The 19,128-nt window shown below is 41.3% G+C and overlaps 1 protein-coding gene across 2 annotated transcripts in view; it reads left to right on the forward strand.

The window, feature by feature from the left end:
• Positions 1 to 19,128, forward strand: part of cacna1ba (calcium voltage-gated channel subunit alpha1 Ba) — a 230,573-nt gene that overhangs the window by 21,174 nt on the left and 190,271 nt on the right. The window lies entirely within an intron of this gene.

The raw sequence follows: 19,128 nt of genomic DNA on the forward strand, positions 1-19,128 counted from the left end.
AACTTATTTCAGGGTTGCCAACTCTCACACTCCTGGCATGTGACACACGGTTTCACCATCAATCTCACCAAAACACGGTGGCAGCAGAACTGTTGAACAATCATGTAATGCAGTGAACGAGAAAACAGCTGAATATTTGACAACTGAGCAGTGTTTCATTATCACGGCTCAAACATCTGATTGCCTGACAGCGCAGCGCGGTTAGAGAGAGACAGACAGACAGAGCAGAGATTCTCCTCACAGCACCAAAGTGTGTGAATGAACCAACAGACAAACATTCAGAGGTGGAAAGTGACTTCTTTAGACTTCTAAAGCATATTTTGTGTTTGTTTCAGGTTTAGTCAGACTTTGGATGGAAGTATTTAGAGCGCATCACTTTGGGTCTCATCCAGCTCCAGCGCTCATTATTATTACCGGGGCAGACGTAGTGATTTGGAGGCCCAGGGCCACAGGCACATTGACTTATTTTCAACCTCTCTCTTAATTTAATATGAAATATCCCTAAAATATGTCTTCAGTGTACGCAGTGATAGTAAATAAGTCCCTGAAGGAAAAAGGTTGGGAATCATTGAATATGGTTCAGTAGTATACTAGATTTTAACCTGGTCTTGTTTTTTTATCAGCTGAAACTCACTATTTGCTAGTCAGTTTTATGCCTTCCCTATAGATACACAGATAAACCAATCATAGCAAACCGTCAAGTCTTGGCTTTCTTTCCCCTCCCCCTTTATTTCACAAGTGGGAAGTCATGGATGAAAATGAAAACACTGAAGAGTTTGTCCCCCCCCAAAATTCAGCCTCAATAATATGTTGCCTGACAAAAGATATGGTTCCCAACAGTGGGAAACAAAATTGCACACAGAGTAAAATCTGTTAAAAAAGGTACTTTGGCCTAAATGTTCTGTAATTTTTTATTTTAGGGCTATATTTTTTAAAATTGGGCAATTAGCTTGGTTGTACTGTTCAGTAACATGCACAATATTCCTTAAAATCCAAAAAGAAAAAGAATTGTGATAAAATCGTGATTGTGATCCTGCCTTTAAAAAATCGTGATATGATATTTTTGCCATATAGCCCACCCCTAAACTGAACATTTTTGTGGTATTTGCTGAAACTGTCACAGTACACAGTACATGAGACAGATAATCTGTGAAGGAAAGTCACATTTCTCTGCCCTCTTGAACTACTTTGAGTGGCCTTACTGCCAGTGAATTAAAAGAGCTAGTCAGAAAGATTTCAGTGCACTGTTTAGCTGTGGCAGTTGGTCCGGCTAGTGGGCGGTGTTTGGTACTCCATGTAACTGTTTGCAATATGGCAGCCCGGTCACAGACTCTCTCAGTTTACGGCTTAACAGTACACTTAAATATGTTTATGGAGACATTTAGGCAATGGGCAATGCAGTAACAGAATCTTAAATTCAGATTTGATCAGTGGTGCCGAGTTTGAAAATTTGACTGATATTCATGAGCAGTGATTGACATGATTAACAAAAAGTAACTTTTATAAAAGTTACCAACTGTAGCTTTAAAACCCTAGCAGCATCTTAAGGTAGTGGTCCAGCTGCAGTGTGTAACTGCAGTAGTTAGAGTGAGTGCTTTAGTGTGTCCTCCAGTGCAGGGTCCCATTATGTCAGGTAACTGGTAAACTTTTCCACTGCCCTTCCAAACATTGCAGACCACACAAGTAAAGCTAAGATGTAATCATATCTGAGTTTGCACTGTACCAAGTCGTTATTTCAACCCAGTTTTTCACATTATTTGAAGTAATGCCTGCTTTGAAATGTTTGTGGAGTAGTGGTTTAGCAGGATGAGCAGGCTTAGTGGCTGAGGTCATTCTTGTGATAACAGTTTTGGCAATATGGCAAGTCCTATGATACTGATATACTGCTGACACTGAAGTTTAAAAATAAGTTAGAATAGATCATTTCTTTTGGAAGATAATGGGCTGTGGTGTAGTGGAAGGTATTTCTAGTTATACAGAGTATACCCACTTCTTTTTCTGGCTGTTAGGATAGTATACTCACAGTATACTTACCTAACAGCCATAAAAGCTATTGGAATATATGGGAAAGTATACCCACTCTCCTGCTTGGTAACCTGCCCATCTATCAAGTAGTACACCCACCTCTTCAACTACCACTACACTGCCGATCATAGGTCTTAATGTAATATTATTTTATTGGGCAGCAAATACAAAAGACTAGTTTTGCTGTCTCTGTGTACTTTTTCTCTTGAGGTAGTCTGGTGCAGGATATGTTGCAGATTTATTTTTATTGTAAATATACAGTAGATGACAGTGTGAAGAGTAAGAGTTGTACTGGTGTGTTGCAGTGTAATAACCTGAGAAATGAACTGCACTGTGTTTTCCAGTTCCTGGGAGTTGGTGCTCTGGAGTTCAACTCAAAAAGTTTGAACTCCCACGAACCTTAGTTTGAACTTGGCATGATTCTAACTGATAAAGGCTTTGATCTGCCTGACCAGAAGCCTATGAAGACTGATGTTATTTTGTGTTGTCATACTTAAGAAAGATACTCATGTAAAATTGACATTACTCTTCTTTAGTGCTACTGTGACATTATATTTTAGCATACTCCAGATATTTCAGTGGTTTTATTATAAATATAGAACGAGATAGAAAGATAGTGTTCCCAGTATCATTCTGCATCTGCTATTCAATTCTAGGATGCTGCTACCGTGACGTCAACAAAAGCACATGATTGGATTATGTGGCATGTGGTTATGTTTAGGCAACAAAGGTACATACTGGCATGGACTTTCATGATTAGTGGAAGGAGGCATATGGTAAGGTGCAAAACAGGCAAAACAAAACATGACATTGAGACAGGACGTGAACATTAGACTCCTGCATGAAAGTCCAGGGTTTGTTGGACCCATCCACCCCTCGTCATATAGAGACCTTTGCGCTCCTTATATTACTTTGTTAGCAACTTCAACCTCATGCCATTCTGTCATGCTGATGTGACAGATCTGTCTGGCAGTGTTCTCAAATGATGCCACCCGCCCAAGTATCATGCTGCTGCGGCAGGTGTTGTCCGCCCATCCACCGGAAATAATAGCAACAAAACTAGTTCTGTCTGGCTGCATTCTCAACGGATGCCATCCAGTGGTGATCGTAGGCCAAAAGCACAATCAAAGGGGCGGTATTTGATGACTTTGGTATGAGAATGGGCTGGAATTATACAGTGAAATGTTTACAGTTTTACTGTTGTGAACTGCTTTGTGGTTGGAGTCACCAGGTTAGATAAATGTTGATGAGATGTTAGTAAGTAATTTCAGCCAAGCCTCAGCAAACTTTCTCACAGCAGTGATTTAAATGTCGTAGTAAAATGATTTGTGTTGAGAGAAACAGAAAGAAGTAGGTGTTTGTCCTCCTGTAAGCCCCCCGTCTGTTTTCTTTGATCACTGCAGTCTCAGATGCACTGTGGAGAGGCACAGCCTTAGCAACAGGCACATTGATATGATTATGATAAAAGCCACTTTGTGTATTTGCTGTGTAAATGCCTTGTGATCAACAGAGGATCCTGGCCGTCTCTCAGCAGCTTCCACAGCTCCTCTTGAACCAACACCAGGGGCAGCTGACTGTCTGCATTTGGCAAACAGGCTCACTGTGCCAATGCTAGTAACAGTTTGTGAGACGGCACAGTGCTGCAGACCCATATGTACTGACAGAGTGGGAACCCAAAAAGAAACACAGGAGAATTGGATGCTAACAAAATCACAGGAAAACATTAGGGGTAGCTAATTGAGTTCAAATCTTTTGTTTTCTATTCTTAAAATTGAAGGTCTAGAAATGACTTAAACATCTTGAATTTCATGAGAGGAGACACTGAGTGTGATGTGCTCATATTTAGTCTGAATTCAGATTCTGCTGCTCTATTTAAATCTCCTGCACTCTGTGAAGTAGGTGGCGATACGTCTTGTGTGATCGTGATCTGCATTTTAACCAAGCAGAGGAAGGATATGTTTGTTTCCACTGTGGCAGCTCAAGGCATGCTGATTGAAATATGAGGCTATACTTGACTCACATAATTTATGCTTGGCTGCTTCACACTCTTGTCACACAAAGAAAAACATAATGACACATGGTAAAGCTGTGCAGTGTAGCTACTTTAATTCATTTGTCTTAAAGAAGCAGTGTAATGGATTTAGTGGCATCTAAAAGACTGTAGATTACAACCAGCTGAAATTTCTCCTGGTTAGAATTCATTCACTGTTCATTGTTCAGAAGGTTTTATATTGAGAGCCGATTAATCTGCAGAGATCTCTCTCTCTCTCCAAAACAAATGGACCACTTGATTTAAATTCTTAACAACACTGAATAAAACAGTTTCATGTTACAAATCTACATTTTTCAGATGCAATTCGGCTCGTTGCAGAGAAGCTGCTAACTACGGTGGCAATCATGAACACACAAAGGCCCTATCTAGAGATAGTGTTTGGTTTGTCTGTTCTGGGCTACTGTAGAAACAACATGGCGACCACCATAGATGAGGACCCTCTCCCTCGTTGTTACATTGATAGGAATGAAAATGAACCCGATCCAGAATGTTGTGCATACATTTTAAATTATACTTTCATGTTTACAACTAAATTAATAAATTAATAAGGAATTAAATTCTAACCTACAGTAGAAATCAATGACTCATAAAATAAGCTATTTAGTTTGAGACAAAGTTAGATAACTGAAATAAATAAATTGATAAATAAATAAATACAAAATGATTTAATCCATTTAATAAAAAATTTTAAAGTTGCATCAAATTAACTGCTTTTTTGGTCACTCAGGGGCATTGCAACAAGCAGTAAATACAACACTGACCTGATATAGAAGACATGTCAGCTCAAACTTGCCTGTTTACACACCATGCGCTGTCTGTTTGTGTCTTGATGAATGTGAAAGTTTAGCTCTGGTTTGGTTTTCACCAGCTCTTGAGAAGCTAGCCTCTAATCATGTCTGTTAGTAGCAGTAGTGAACAGCAGTTTCATCAAATCTCTTTCAATGGAAACAGCTGCCTGCTGCTGGAAATGAGGTGAAAACTCATCAAAAGTCTGAAGAGGCTAAAACGCTATCGGGAACTCTATAGGGATGTGCAAAGAGTCTCATACATTCCTGAAATGTCACCATAGTATATTGTATATGACAATAAAATTGTGTGGTGTTAGCCCTAAAACAATCACAACGATACAGCTGCTTCAGTGATACAGAGGGTTATCAGACTGGAAACAGGACCCTGCCATGATGTCTCTGTGGCCAGGGCTAATACACACAGCCCACCACAGATGTGTTGGAGACTGACTCACCAGACTGTGGTGTTCGTACAGTGAGCTCCTCTGTGATCAGCCTCTCTGTGAAGAGGAGGGCTGGAGCAAATAAATAATTGATGAGGTTTCACTGTAGATGAGTAAGCCCTGTTACAGAGTGTATTTTATTCTCTATAATAAGTGCTGTGCATTATGTTGCTCCACAATACTTTACCTGGGGCAGATGATACATCTTTGGATAAACACAGTATTATGAAATGTGGCTTTATGCTCTGGAATAGTAAAGAGCATTAACCGTCATCTGCCAAAATAGAGCACTTCTCATGACACTGAAAGCATGAGCTTATTTCATTCATGGAGCTCCTACAGCACATGCCACATTACCACGATGTCAGAGGTTTGATTCCAGCCCTTGGACCTTTGTTGCAGTTTTTTAAATTACATTTAAATTTTCCAGGTATTTTTATTACATTAAATCAAGGTAAAATGTTGTATTAAATGCAATAGTTTAATATCAAGTTTAGACAGCTTGAATACATGTAGTCAGATTTACTACTTTTAATTAATGAATATAAACTTAAGTTGATCCTCGACATAAACTTTATGTCTTGATTTAATTAATACATATAATCCTAAACTGATTTTAAACATAATCCATGTGTGTTTATTTGATTAATACATTTAAAATTAACTTGATCTTATATATAAACCTTACGTATTATTTCAAGTCAAATACATAAAATGTATTTGTTTATTTTTTATCTCTTGTATTTAATCTCAAGCAACACTTCTAAACTTATTGAAACTTTATTGCCATATTGTTATGCCTAGGTTGTTCAAGAGCATAACAAAGAAGGGAGGGCCCCACAATCACCATTTACATTAACAATACATTTATTAAAGATAACACAACAAAAGCAAACCAAGATGTAGGTAAGTCTTCAGTGGTAAGGTGTGGGTGTTGGTTGCATGAAGTGTGTGGGTACTAACTGAAACTATGAGGAAACAAAAGGCTAACCAAACAAACCAGAGAGTGGTCCTGTAAAGGATTGAACTGGGGCTAAAGGAATTACTGAATTTAGCAGCAGAGACAGCGTTGAAAGTGCAGGACTAGATAATGCGGACAGATTGCACTTCCACTAACCCAAGGAACCGCATCAGTTCTTCCCTGGACATTGGCACTGGATAATTAACAATGGCCTCCACCTTAGCCTGCACCGGACGAACTTCACCCTGGCCCACCACTTTGCCAAGATAGGTAACTGTCGCCTCAGCAAACTCACACTTTGCTAAGGCGACAGTTAAATTTGCCTGCGCCAAACAGTCAAATGCTGCACTCAAATGCTGGAGATTAACTTCCCAAGTATCACTGAACACCATAACGTCATCCAAGCATGCTGAACATCCTGCCAAACCCACCGACACCTTGTTCTTGACACGCTGAAATGTTGCTAGAGCGTTTCTCAGACCAAAAGGCATCACTGAGGAAATTAAACCCCATGGCGTGATAAACGATGAAATCTCTTTGGCCCTGGCTGTCAGTGGTACCTGCCAAAGACCCTTCAAAAAGGTCCAATTTAGTCACAAACTTTGCCCCACCCAGCTGATAAATGCAGTCCTTAACACAAGGCAACAGATAACAATCAGGCTTGGTGAGTGCATCAACCTTCCTGAAATAAGTGCAAAACCTACCAGACCCATCAGCCTTATCCCTGATAAGGGTCCGCCCAGCCCGAGCATGACGGCTCAGCTAACCCATGTTCCAACATGTACTTCACCTCCTTCTCCATACGCGCATGTTTCTATACTGGCAGCCGATAGGCACGCTGCCTCACAGGCTGAGCAGCCCCCACATCTATGTCATGCTCAATCATGTGTGTGCGTGATGGTATATCTGAGAAGAGAGACATGTGAGACTCAAGCAACCTCACCAGATCTGCCTGCTGAACGTTCAACTGATAACCCAACTGACTGGTAAGGTGCCTTAAATACTCAGAATTTTCTAGCTTCCCTGTCAGAATGGATTCAGATGGGACTTTAAAGTCATCTGAAAGCACAACAACATCCAAAGCAACAGACTTCACAGCCCCACTACCCACAGAAGTTGAACCATCATTGCCCTTTGTGGTAGAGGGAACAAAATATGGTCTCAACAAATTTACATGACACCACTGCACTTTTTTTCTCCTGTCTGGTGTGAAAACCAAGTAGTCCCTGTTAGACATCAGGCTTTTTACTGTGTAAGGCCCACTAAACCTCGCCTTAAGCGGGAACCCTCCACAGGCAACAAAACCAGGACCTGATCCCCTGGCTCAAACAGACGGGTCTCAGCCTTGGGATCATAAAGTTCTTTCATCTTCCCCTGGTCCCCACTAAGATTCTTGTGAGCAGTAGCACAGGCAATATGCAGTTGACGTTGAAAATCATTCACATTATCTAAGACATTTGCAGGTGGCTCAACATGTTTCACATTATCCCCCAATACCACTGTGGACCCCGAACCTTGTGTCCAAACACCAGTTCATTTGGACGGAAACCAGTGCTAGCCTGTGACACCTCCTGTACTGCTGGCAACAACCAAGGCAAGCCCTTCTCCCAATCCTGAGAGAGCTCAGTACAGTAGGAATGTAATACAGACAACAGTCAACATCTGATGAAAACATTCCAAAGCACCCTGAGCCTCAGGATGGCACGCACTGGACACATGATGTTCAACTCTCAACTGTTCCACCACTTGAGAGAAGATATGAGACATGAAATTACTGCCCTGATCTGTTTGCAGCACTCTGGGAACATCAAAAGTAGAAATAAAGATAGTCAGTGCCTTCAGTACTGGCTTGGCTTTAATAGAGTGCAAAGGGAAAAAGCAGGATAGGGTGTACTTTTACACATCACCGTCAATAAGTACTGACTACCAGCCTTACTCTTTGGAAGTGGACCCACCCAGTCAAGCAGCAGATGTTCAAAAGGCTCCTCAACAACTGGAATGGGGTACAGAGGAGCTTTTGGTTGGTCTTTCCAGTCAGCTGACAGGTTTTGCAAGTTTTACATTACATAGCTACATCCCTTTTCAACCATGGCCAGAAGAAATGGCGAAGCACTATGTCATAAGTCTTCTTCACCCCAAGATAGCCTGCCACCACATCATGTGATGTGCTCAACACCAGATCTCTGAACTTTAAGGGAACCACAACCTGAACAACACCGTCCACCAGCACCCCATTTACCACATGAGCCTACCTCCTCAACAGCAACCCATCATTGAGAAAATGGCCACTAGAGACGTCCTTGAGCTCAATGTCTGGACCGACCAAGTCAAACAAAGGCGTCAGTGTGAGATCTGTAGCTGTCCTCTAATGCACTCCTCCCTAGACATTAAAGGTAAAGGGATGGGAAAAAACATACACAGCTTCTGTCCCTCAGAGAGATCTTCTGCCTGAGAAAGCTTACCCTGCTCAGAATCCTCAGACTGCTCTGACATAGCTTTACTCCTAGCCCGGGTCAGAGTGCAGAAAGTAAAAACCTTAGATGCTCTTTGACACACACATCTGGCTTCCAAGGCACCTGCAAAACTGAGCCAACATACAAAAGTGGTGGACCATCCCTCCAAATCCTTGACCCTGCCAAATCATTCCCTACAATGATGTCAACACCCTGAACTGGCAGCTGGGGACGGACAGCCATGTTAACCTCACCACATACCAAATCAGAGTCAAGATGAAAACGATGCGCAGGAACCTGCAGAGTAACCATCCCAACACCAAGCACAGGAGCCTTCTCACCAGTAGCTGAATGGGCTGAAAAAGGTAGAAAGCTATTTAAAATGAGACTCTGATTTGCTCCTGAGTCCCTCAGAATCTTAACAGGTACCTTTCCCTGTCCATCCAAGGTCCAAAGACACAAAACCATCTGAAACGAACGTAATGTACAACTCATCAATACATATAGATGGCACAGTCCTTAAGGGAAGAACATCAGAGTCAGACACGCTAGTGCTACGTGCAGAGGACACCAGGCCAGCTGACTTCACATATACACTAGAATCTGCTGTTTTTGGACCCGTCTTACTGATTGGACATGAGCCTTTCCAGTGTCCCTTGTTTTTACATGCATGACAAGTTTTGCCTGGATCAAACTCCCCATCTGTCCCTCGAACATGTCTGGCAGCAGCACGAGAAGCCTCATGGTTAACAACTGGAGACTTGTTAGGCCTAGACCTAAAACTCACCCTCTGCTTCCCCTCTCTGTGGACCTGGCCAGCTGGTGAGCCACTGTGCCATGTGTTAAAACATATTCATCTCCCAACGCTGATGCAATCTTAACCTTTTTCTCATTGATAGTGAAAGTGAAGTAAAGTGGCAAGGTGAGCAGGCAATGAACTTTTGTACTGTTTCAACACAATTAAATCACACAAATGGTCATACATGTCTCCATCTGACGCAGAGCACCACCACCAAAAATGAGCCAAAATAGCCTGGACAAATTCAACATGAGTTTGCTTGTCTTCTTTCTTCCAGTTCCTAAATCTCTGCCTATAAGCTTCTGGAACCACTTTATATGCTTTCAGGACTGCAGCTTAAAACGTAGCATAATTACAGCTCTAAACAGAACTAAGGGCAGAAAAAGCTCTATGGGCCTTGCCTGTGAAAAGACACAGTAACAACAAGGTTTTATGGGTATCAGGCCACCCTCTAACCCCTGCTACATGCTCAAACAATGCCAAAACTGTGTCAGGGTCTCTTTCATCAAATTTCGGTAGCAAATGCAAACTTCCAGCAACATCAGATTCTGGACACACATCTGTGGGCTCACCTCTCCTACCCATGGCCAGTTTAAGTCAACAGTATACAACCACAGGGAGATTGAGTGAAAAAAGGAGCACCCCCTCCTAACTGCCTAACCCCAACTACTTAACTGCACCCTAGTCTTCATGTGCGTGCTGGTGGCAAAAAATCAGCAACCCCTCCTTGTCAGAAGATTGCCACTACAGCCTATGCGGGGGGCACAATGAATGCTCCAGCCAGACAGCACAATTGGAGATGCAACCAAGCTACAATCACCCCACAGTCATATAAAGTAGAAATCACTGCTCTCCCTGGATGCAGCTCACATGCAGTTCACACAAGAAAGAGAGAGAGAGTTAAAGTATCTCAATCCCTACCTGATAAACTTAACATTAAAGAAAAAGTTACTTTGGTCCCCCTAATGCCATTACAACACACAGACAATAATGATTTAAATTAACAATAATTTTTTTAAAGACATCACAACAAAAGCAAACCAAGATGTAGGTCAGTTATCAGTGGTGAGGTTTGGGTGTTGGGTGCATGAAGTTTGTGGGTGCTAACTGAAACCATAAGGAAACAAAAGGCTAACAGAACAAATTAAACAAAACCATGTTGGGGTGCCTGAGAGGCACCAGCCTTCCAGGAGGGAGAAAGAGCCATCTTGGGAATGGCCAGGCTTAAATAGACTTGGGGCAGGTGGGTCGAAACCCAACAACGAGGTTGGCGGAGCCGATCAGGGAGGGAGATCCTGAAACAAAGAGCACAGGCAGGCCAAACAGAAACTGACAAGTGTCCCAGGGGCATCACAATATCCAATCAAACATGGACAACAGTAGTGACTTCAAAATAACAAACTTAAAATGTGTTGTGCCTTCAGGAATGAAAAAGACTAAATGACACAAGGCTTTTAACTTCCAAGAACCCACAGTAAAAGCAAAATATAAGATCAGCACAATGCAATAAGGGTGCAGACTTGATAAATGAATGCAAAAATTACGCTTAAGTAAAGCATGAGTTGCAATAATGTAATGCATGAATTAATGTAGGATATATCATGCATTCCTGTTGCTTAACTTAATTAAGCCAGAGAGTCTAAGCAAATGCATGGTCCTATGATAAACTAAAATTTAAACCTGCTGCATTCAGGTTTTCAATTAACAATACTTCTCACATCAGCAAACAATGCAAAACATGGCCATAGGTTGTGAGAGCACTTTCCTTTGCCAAATACCCCGTGTGGCAGCAGAGCAGAAAAGTTCACAAGTATACCTACAAGTTTTTTTTCTTTTTATACCACAATAATTTTCAGTCCTTGGACCTCTGGGGACAGTTTGTTGCCATCCAGGCTCATGTGTACTTTCTGGAAGAATAATGTGTGTCAGTTCATGTGGGTAGCTCCAGTTGAGGGTCTAAATGAGGCTGAACAGCATGTTCCATCCAAAGGAAATGCTTCCTAGGTTGGACAGTAGTTACACTCCCTCCTCATTTTGCTTTGTTTGGGATGAGCCTATAGCCACAGCGTGCAGGTGAGGTAGTGCCTGTCAGCATCCAAAAGAAAGGTACAAAGTTACTAAACCACAGACAAACTGTTAAAGAAGCACAAATATATCAAATCTTGGGTTGCCTTTTACCTTTGCTGAAAATACCGTTTGCAAACAGTTGCTGACAATTCTTACATAGTATAATTCTGTTTTCCCTTTTTTTACACATGCTAAAATTACAGTGACAAGCTTCAATATGCTTCAGTGGGTTTTTACATCAAACTCTCTCTATGATATCCCTAATGACCATCAGGTTTATTCTCTCATTCTCGACAAATTCCTTCAGAGCCACAGAGGACATTACTGTATACAGCTGCTTTCACTGGCTACACAGTCCCTATCATGACTGCAAATCTGACTCTAACTTACAACATCCCCTTGTCACATTTGACATGAATTTATTGAAAAATTATATTAAAAACGAATTCAATTTTGAAATCGATTTAAATTCATTTAAATATGGAAGATTTCACACTGCATGCTAGATTAGCCTGGTCAATGAGCATCTGAATATTATTCTAAGGGCATAAATTCACAGTGATGTTCTTATCACCACAGCCAGGCTTAATAAAGCCAGTCATGAAGCGGAGTCAGCATAGAAAAACAGTGATCAAACTCCTTATAGAGGTTTCAGATGGAAGATCAATGAAGGGTTGTCACTTGTTTTGGAATCTTGGCGCATGAAAAGAGTCAACTTTAAAGATACTGAATGTCACAATGAATGTCAGCTGTTTGCAGGTGCAGTCCTAAAATAAGGGTATCAGCTACCCAAAACCCATATAAGCCAAATTCTACTTCTACTCTGCCCATCAGCTGTGCTCAGTGAAGCAGTGAAGAGCCCGACAGGGACCGAGGTGCCTGAGAGGCAGCAGCGCTGTACGTGACTCTCCAAGCCAAATGGACTTTATTCTCAGGAAGTGGAGGATTATGCTGGGAAATGTGCGCTGTGCCTCTAACTCCCTTCACCCCAACCTACTAATAAAACACAAACTGTGGGGAGAGATGTGACTGCAAAAGAACAGAAGCCATTTGAGGACAGTTGTGTTTAATGCCAGCAATAGTTTATGTTCATAAACACTGTGATATGTGGCCTATTCTGAGAATAATTGGGCTATAGAATCTTAAAGTTTTTGTGTTTGTGTGTGGTGCAATCAATAAAAAAAAGAGAGCTTAGTCAGCAACGACACATATTTCACTGTACTCGGATGGCCTGTGTTTCTGTGTGGAAGCTACTGTGTAGCTATGCATAGTTATTGAAACGGGGTGTGTATGAACCCAGATGCAGTACGCCAACACTCAAAGTCAGTTGGTAATAACCTTTATTATAACCAACACAAATAAAGTTCAGCTCACAAATGTTCAGTCCGTTCTTCGGGTGAATTACCCAATTAATGTCTCTGGGAATCCGACGAGGTGAAGACACGAAACTGGAACCCACTGTGGCTGGAGAGCAGGAAACCCCGTAGCTCGAAGAACCGACAACACGTGTGGAAACGTTGTCGGGGATAACGCTGGGTCGTGGTCGGGGACAGGCAGAGGATCCGTAGCCGAGGAAACAGTCCGAGAATGCAACGGTACCGTCGAGGAGCAGGCTGAAGGATCGTCGTGGTCGAGAGAGGAGGTCTTTGCCAGTGGAGCCGTCAGGATTGCAGAACGCCGAAGCGAAGCACGTGGTCAGGGACAGAAGGCAGGTAGGTACACCAGGTGGCAGGCACGGAGGATTGGTCGGGAACAGGCTGAGTCGGCAACAGGTAATCTGGCAAAGGAACGCTGGAAAGTCATGCATGGCAGAGGAACAATCTGGCAAAGAGTGAGTGAACTGGAGAGTCTTAAATACTGCACTGATTGGAGATGAGCTGCAGCTGAGGGGAGAGCAGGCTGCAGCGGTGGGCGTGGCTAGCAGGTAGAGCAGAGCAGAGTGAGGTGAGTGGAAAAGTACTGGCAGTGAAGGAGAGGAGGAGAATGCAGGAATCATGACAGTTATGAGTTGTGTGTAGTTATGATACTGAAAAATATGAAAAAAATAACAAGCAGTTGAACAAAAACCTTTAGATATACAGTAGCTTTATAATATTGAGTGACCAGTTGTTCCAGATTTGGTTGGGTATTCGGTTTTGAGATGCTTTGAGCTTTTCATGCCTTCTTTTCAAGACTTCTGAATCACTGCTCAATCTAATATTTGTTCAGATGTTAAAATAATGCTGGTGATGTGCCAATTGAAAGCAATTTTTCGTGGTTGAACAATTAATCAAATGGAGGTTTTGCAAGCAGGATTACAGGAAGTTAGTTACCAAGATGCATCTATGAAAAGTAACGAGAGAGATATGGCCAAAAAACTGGTGACAGCTGCTGTTGGCATTGAATCAACCACTCACAGCACACCACAACACATCAGCATCAACCAATCACAGCAGAGCATCATATTAGCATCAACCAATCACAGCAGAGCATCATATCAGCATCAACCAATCACAGCACAGCATCATATTGGCATCAACCAATCACAGAACAGCATCATATCAGCATCAACCAATCACAGCACAGCACAGCATCATATTAGCATCAACCAATCACAGAACAGCATCACATCAGCATCAACCAATCACAGTACAGCATCATATCAGCATTAACCAATCACAGTACAGCATCATATCAGCATCAACCAGTCACAGCAAAGCATCACATCAGCATTAACCAATCACAGCAAAGCATCACATCAGCATCAACCAGTCACAGCACAGCATCACGTCAGCATCAACCAATCACAGCACAGCATCATATCAGCATTAACCAATCACAGCACAGCCTCATATCAGCATAAACCAATCACAGTGAAGCATCACATCAGCATCAACCAATCACATGTCAACATCACATTAGCATCAACCAATCACACGTCAACATCACATTAGCATCAACCAATCGCAGTACAGCAATACATCAGCATTAACCAATCACAGCACAGCATCATATCAGCATAAACCAATCACAGCAAAACATCACATCAGCATCAACCAATCACAGCACAGCATCATATCAGCATCAACCAATCACAGCAAAGCATCACATCAGCATCAACCAATCACAGTACAGTATCACATTAGCATTAACCAATCACAGTACAGCACAGCATCATATCAGCATCAATCAATCAAAGTACAGCATCATATCAGCTTCAACCAATCACAGCAAAGGATCATATCATCATCAACCAATCACAGCAAAGCACCGATCAGTATCAGTCAATCACAGCATCACATCAGCATCAACCAATCACAGTACAGCATCGTATCAGCATCAACCAATCACAGTACAGCAACACATCAGTATTAACCAATCACAGTACAGCATCATATCAGCATCAACTAATCACAGTACAGCAACACATCAGCATCAACCAATCACAGTACAGCAACACATCAGCATTAACCAGTCACAGCACAGCATCATATCAGCATCAACCAATCACAGCACAACATCATATCAGCATCAACTAGTGCACTAGAATAAACAGAGTACTGACAACCAAAGTTCAAAATGTTCAGGTGTCACATAACACATGGAGGCTTCGAATAGTTCCCGAAAGTGTCTGGCGGGCCATTTGAATACATTGTACGGAGAGACTAAACTCAGATTTTCGCTAAATAGCAGTCAATAACTGCATTGATTTACAATATACATAAAGTGCATCATATGTAGTTTTATGATTATATTGTTTTTTAAAGTAAAACATGCTTATATTTGAAGATTAATGTTAACAGCCAGGGTTAGATTAGACTGATTAATTTCACACTCGGGAGATTCACACATTTCAGCAGCTCAAGAGTCAGAGTGCTAAATAACGGTTAAATAATATGATTAAAATACAAAAAATACAATATATTGTAAAACATGAAATATATATATCTATATATATATATGTACACACACACACACACACACATATATATGTATATATACATGCATCACATCAGCATCAACCAATCACAGCACAGCATCATATTAGCATCAACCAATATCCACAAAGCATCATATCAATATCAGCCAACCACAACACAGCAACACAATATTATCATCAATCATAACACAACATTATATTAGTACGAACCAATCCCAGCACAGCATTATGTCATTATTAACAAATCACAACACAGAAACATATCAGTATGAACCAATTACAGCACAGCATCATATCAGTATTAGCCAATCAGTCGCGAGCGGTCTTGCCAGGATGCAGGTTTGAGTGGTTGGGTGGGTTGCAAAAATCCAGACTTTCCCCTTTAACTTTCCCCTTAAGATATACACCATGTTGTTAACTTTGAGTGAACTTTAAGTCATTTTAAGGTTCGTCCTCACCGTGTCGCTTTTCCTAACCCTAACCACAGTAACCTCTATTGTCTAAACCTAACCTCTGTAACTTTACGTTAATTACATAACTATTTTAAGGACATGAAGTCATTCATGGGGCACGAATTTGTATGATATCATACAAACTGTTGTGTGTACATTTTCATATGATAGCATACTTTTAGTACAAAACTCAATGTACTTTTAACATATTTATTATAATGTCAGTTTTTCCAACATCTGGATTACAGGTTTTTAATTTTTTAGTTTTTTTTTGTTTCTTTTAAACTAAACAGCCTTGATAGAGAAAATCTTTTTCTGGTTGAATGAACATGCATTGTTCTGACAAGCATTACATCAGAAATGTTGAGAACAACGAGCACTAGCTTATGTTTTTGTGGGATGTTGAAGCCAGACTGCCGTTAGTCAGCATTTTTGACAGTGTCTCACAGATGTGCAGTGACTTCAACAATGCAGTGCAGACCACCAGTGATGGTTTAACTCTGGACTCTCTCAGAGCACATGTGGGGGATTTTGTATGTACCTACGTGTTCCCTCATTACTGTGAAAGGAGGAACTGCTGCCACTCAGCAGATCCGGCCTTGGCTTGTTTCAGCTTGTCACACACATCGGGGGGAAAGGTAGAAAGCGAGGCAGACGATCTGCACGCATGTGTTTTCTTTTTGGGGATCGATGGCCTGAAAGGTGTATCAAGCCCCTCACTGTATTACCCCCACCACCTCCTCCAGGGATCGAATTGATTTGAAAGCTGATTGTCAGGTAGGGTCGGGCCCCCGTGGGGAGCCAGGCACTGCTGTCTCAACACAGCTACTAGCCATGTATCTCTGCATGCTACCTTGCTCACACTTTCATCTGCAGAGGAAGCCAGCAGGGGCATGCTGGAGCAATCAGCATGTTTCTATCCAAGCGGTTTGATGAACCCAGGCTTCCTGGGAACCACAGACAAACTCCATGTCATTAAAAGGCTCTCACCAGAAAGGGTTATTTTGTCCCATTCAGCCAAATCCTGATTTTGTCTCGATGCCAGTCAGTGATGAGTGTATTTTATTGAGCGTGCTCTGTCATTATGTTAAGCTGATGTCCATTACATGAATACTGGCTCCTGCTGTGAGTTCTGACTGAACTCAAAGTATTGATTTGCACTTACTGTCCATCACAGAGATGGCCCAGTCTCACTGTATTACACCAGCACAAAATAAACTGTATGACATGTTTGACTGAAGAAATATCGGTGCTGGAGATACTCATCTGTGATTGAATGTACTTGTGGTCCTACAAAGCAGTGGATACAAAGTCCTGTTCAGGGCAGTCAAACACGTGGTGCTTTCACACAGTTTCCTCTGTGTATGCTGTTAGCTTTGATTTGAACATAATGCTCTACTAATATGTTATTGATAGTTACATACAAATTCTGCCAACAACATAATAGCTAATATTTGTATCACATAATTTTTTTTTTTTGAGGATTAAATAAAATTTTGTTATTTAAATTTTGAGACCCAGATGGCGAGCAGGACATTTTACATCAAAAAAAGAAGTAAGATGTTCATGTTCACAAGTAATTCTCCAGGAATGTGCATGTATGGGATCTTGCTGGATAAAGGTGCATTGCATTTTGGGAGGAAGTTGATTCAGGTTCAGCTTTTTTGGCTGAATGCTGTTTGGTTGCACACTGCACATTGAAATAAAATAGTGTCGTGCCCGTTTAAAACATGCCTGACCAATTGCCTGTGGTATTGCTGTTTGCAGCTCGTACAAACGTCACTCAACGCTGCACTTAAATGGTGTGCGTGCCAAAGAGTAATATTTAAATGTTGACTCAAAATCATATGTGTGATTGTGTGATGTTTTAAATTGGAAGAATATGTTAGCTACATTTGTCAATAACCATCTGTCTGTCTTTGAATTTTCAGAACATTGGGCACATAAAAAAAAACTATTTTCTGAGAGAGAATTAAGTATTTGGAGACATATTCTTTTTACAGGTGAATTAATTTTTTTTTCAATGAAAATTCACCAAAATTAGAAAAGCTGTTCTATATTTATAAGTATAACCAACAGGAAACTATTGATATGTGAAGTAATTTTGAGGACACCACACATTATCAGAGGAAAGGTATTCTATAGTTTTGTAAAAATCTCCTTTCTCCTTTGTAGACAGTCCCTGCTCACTGGTGTCACAGCCGGCTGCACACAGAACAGCTTGTTTTGGCAAAATGTTGCCTATGAATGAAACTACTTCACACCTTTCTGCAATTAGACGTTCTGTATAGAACAGCGAGGGGGCATAATGGCGTGGTATTGCTGCCTCGATCAGGCATTGTAAATGCGGCTAAAGAGTATTAAACCTGAATGTCACTGATGACAAACAGACAGACAGAGACTCCTTGCTTTATAGTTGTGCTGTTTTTTTTTTAATGTTGCCTCAGAGTCTACAGCCATGCTAGCTGCACTTTGAGGCTGTGCTTACAGCGAGATGCTATTGCTGTCCAATCTGAGGGGAATGTCTGTACCGAAGTTGATGGCAATGGAGCCAATAGTTAGTGAGACATTTGACTCTGAGCAAAGCAATGCCTGCTAGCTGAAGGTGCTTGTTGTGCTCCCCTTTAACAACTACTTAACAACTATTTAGGGGAACACCCTGCATCAAAATGAGTTGCACATTCTGTAAGAGAAAATGTAGTGAGCTAGCTCACGCCAGCCGTGTTCATTTTTCATGTTTAACTTCATATCTGAGTTTTATAGACTTCCCTTATTTGTCTGATTAGCCGACCTGCACATCGAAACAAGGGCTTTTAAGAATGTATTTACTTTTCACAATTTTGCACTGGCCTGCATGGAAAGTAACATTGTTTTTAGTAATTTATCAAACAGGTCCTTTTTTACTTCTATTTCAGTAGACTTCTCAAATGGCAACTTTTAGTTTCACTTGAGTAATTATTTAGTGGAGTAGTTGGACTTTTACCTGAGTAACAGCCTTCTCGCAGAATGTCTGCTGGCATTTCCATCAAACTCTGTTTTACATGTCAGACTAGCATGGGAGCTGTTCTGTCACATCACAGGAGTGAATTCTCCAATTAAAAAGCAGTTTTAGGCTGCAACAATGCCTGGCAGTTTAGTCTTACAACAGAAGCAATTTGCTCTTGAAAT

Source organism: Plectropomus leopardus, chromosome 4, assembly GCF_026936395.1.
Source record: "Plectropomus leopardus strain MGB_pleo_1.0 chromosome 4, ASM2693639v1, whole genome shotgun sequence".
NCBI lineage: Eukaryota > Metazoa > Chordata > Actinopteri > Perciformes > Serranidae > Plectropomus > Plectropomus leopardus.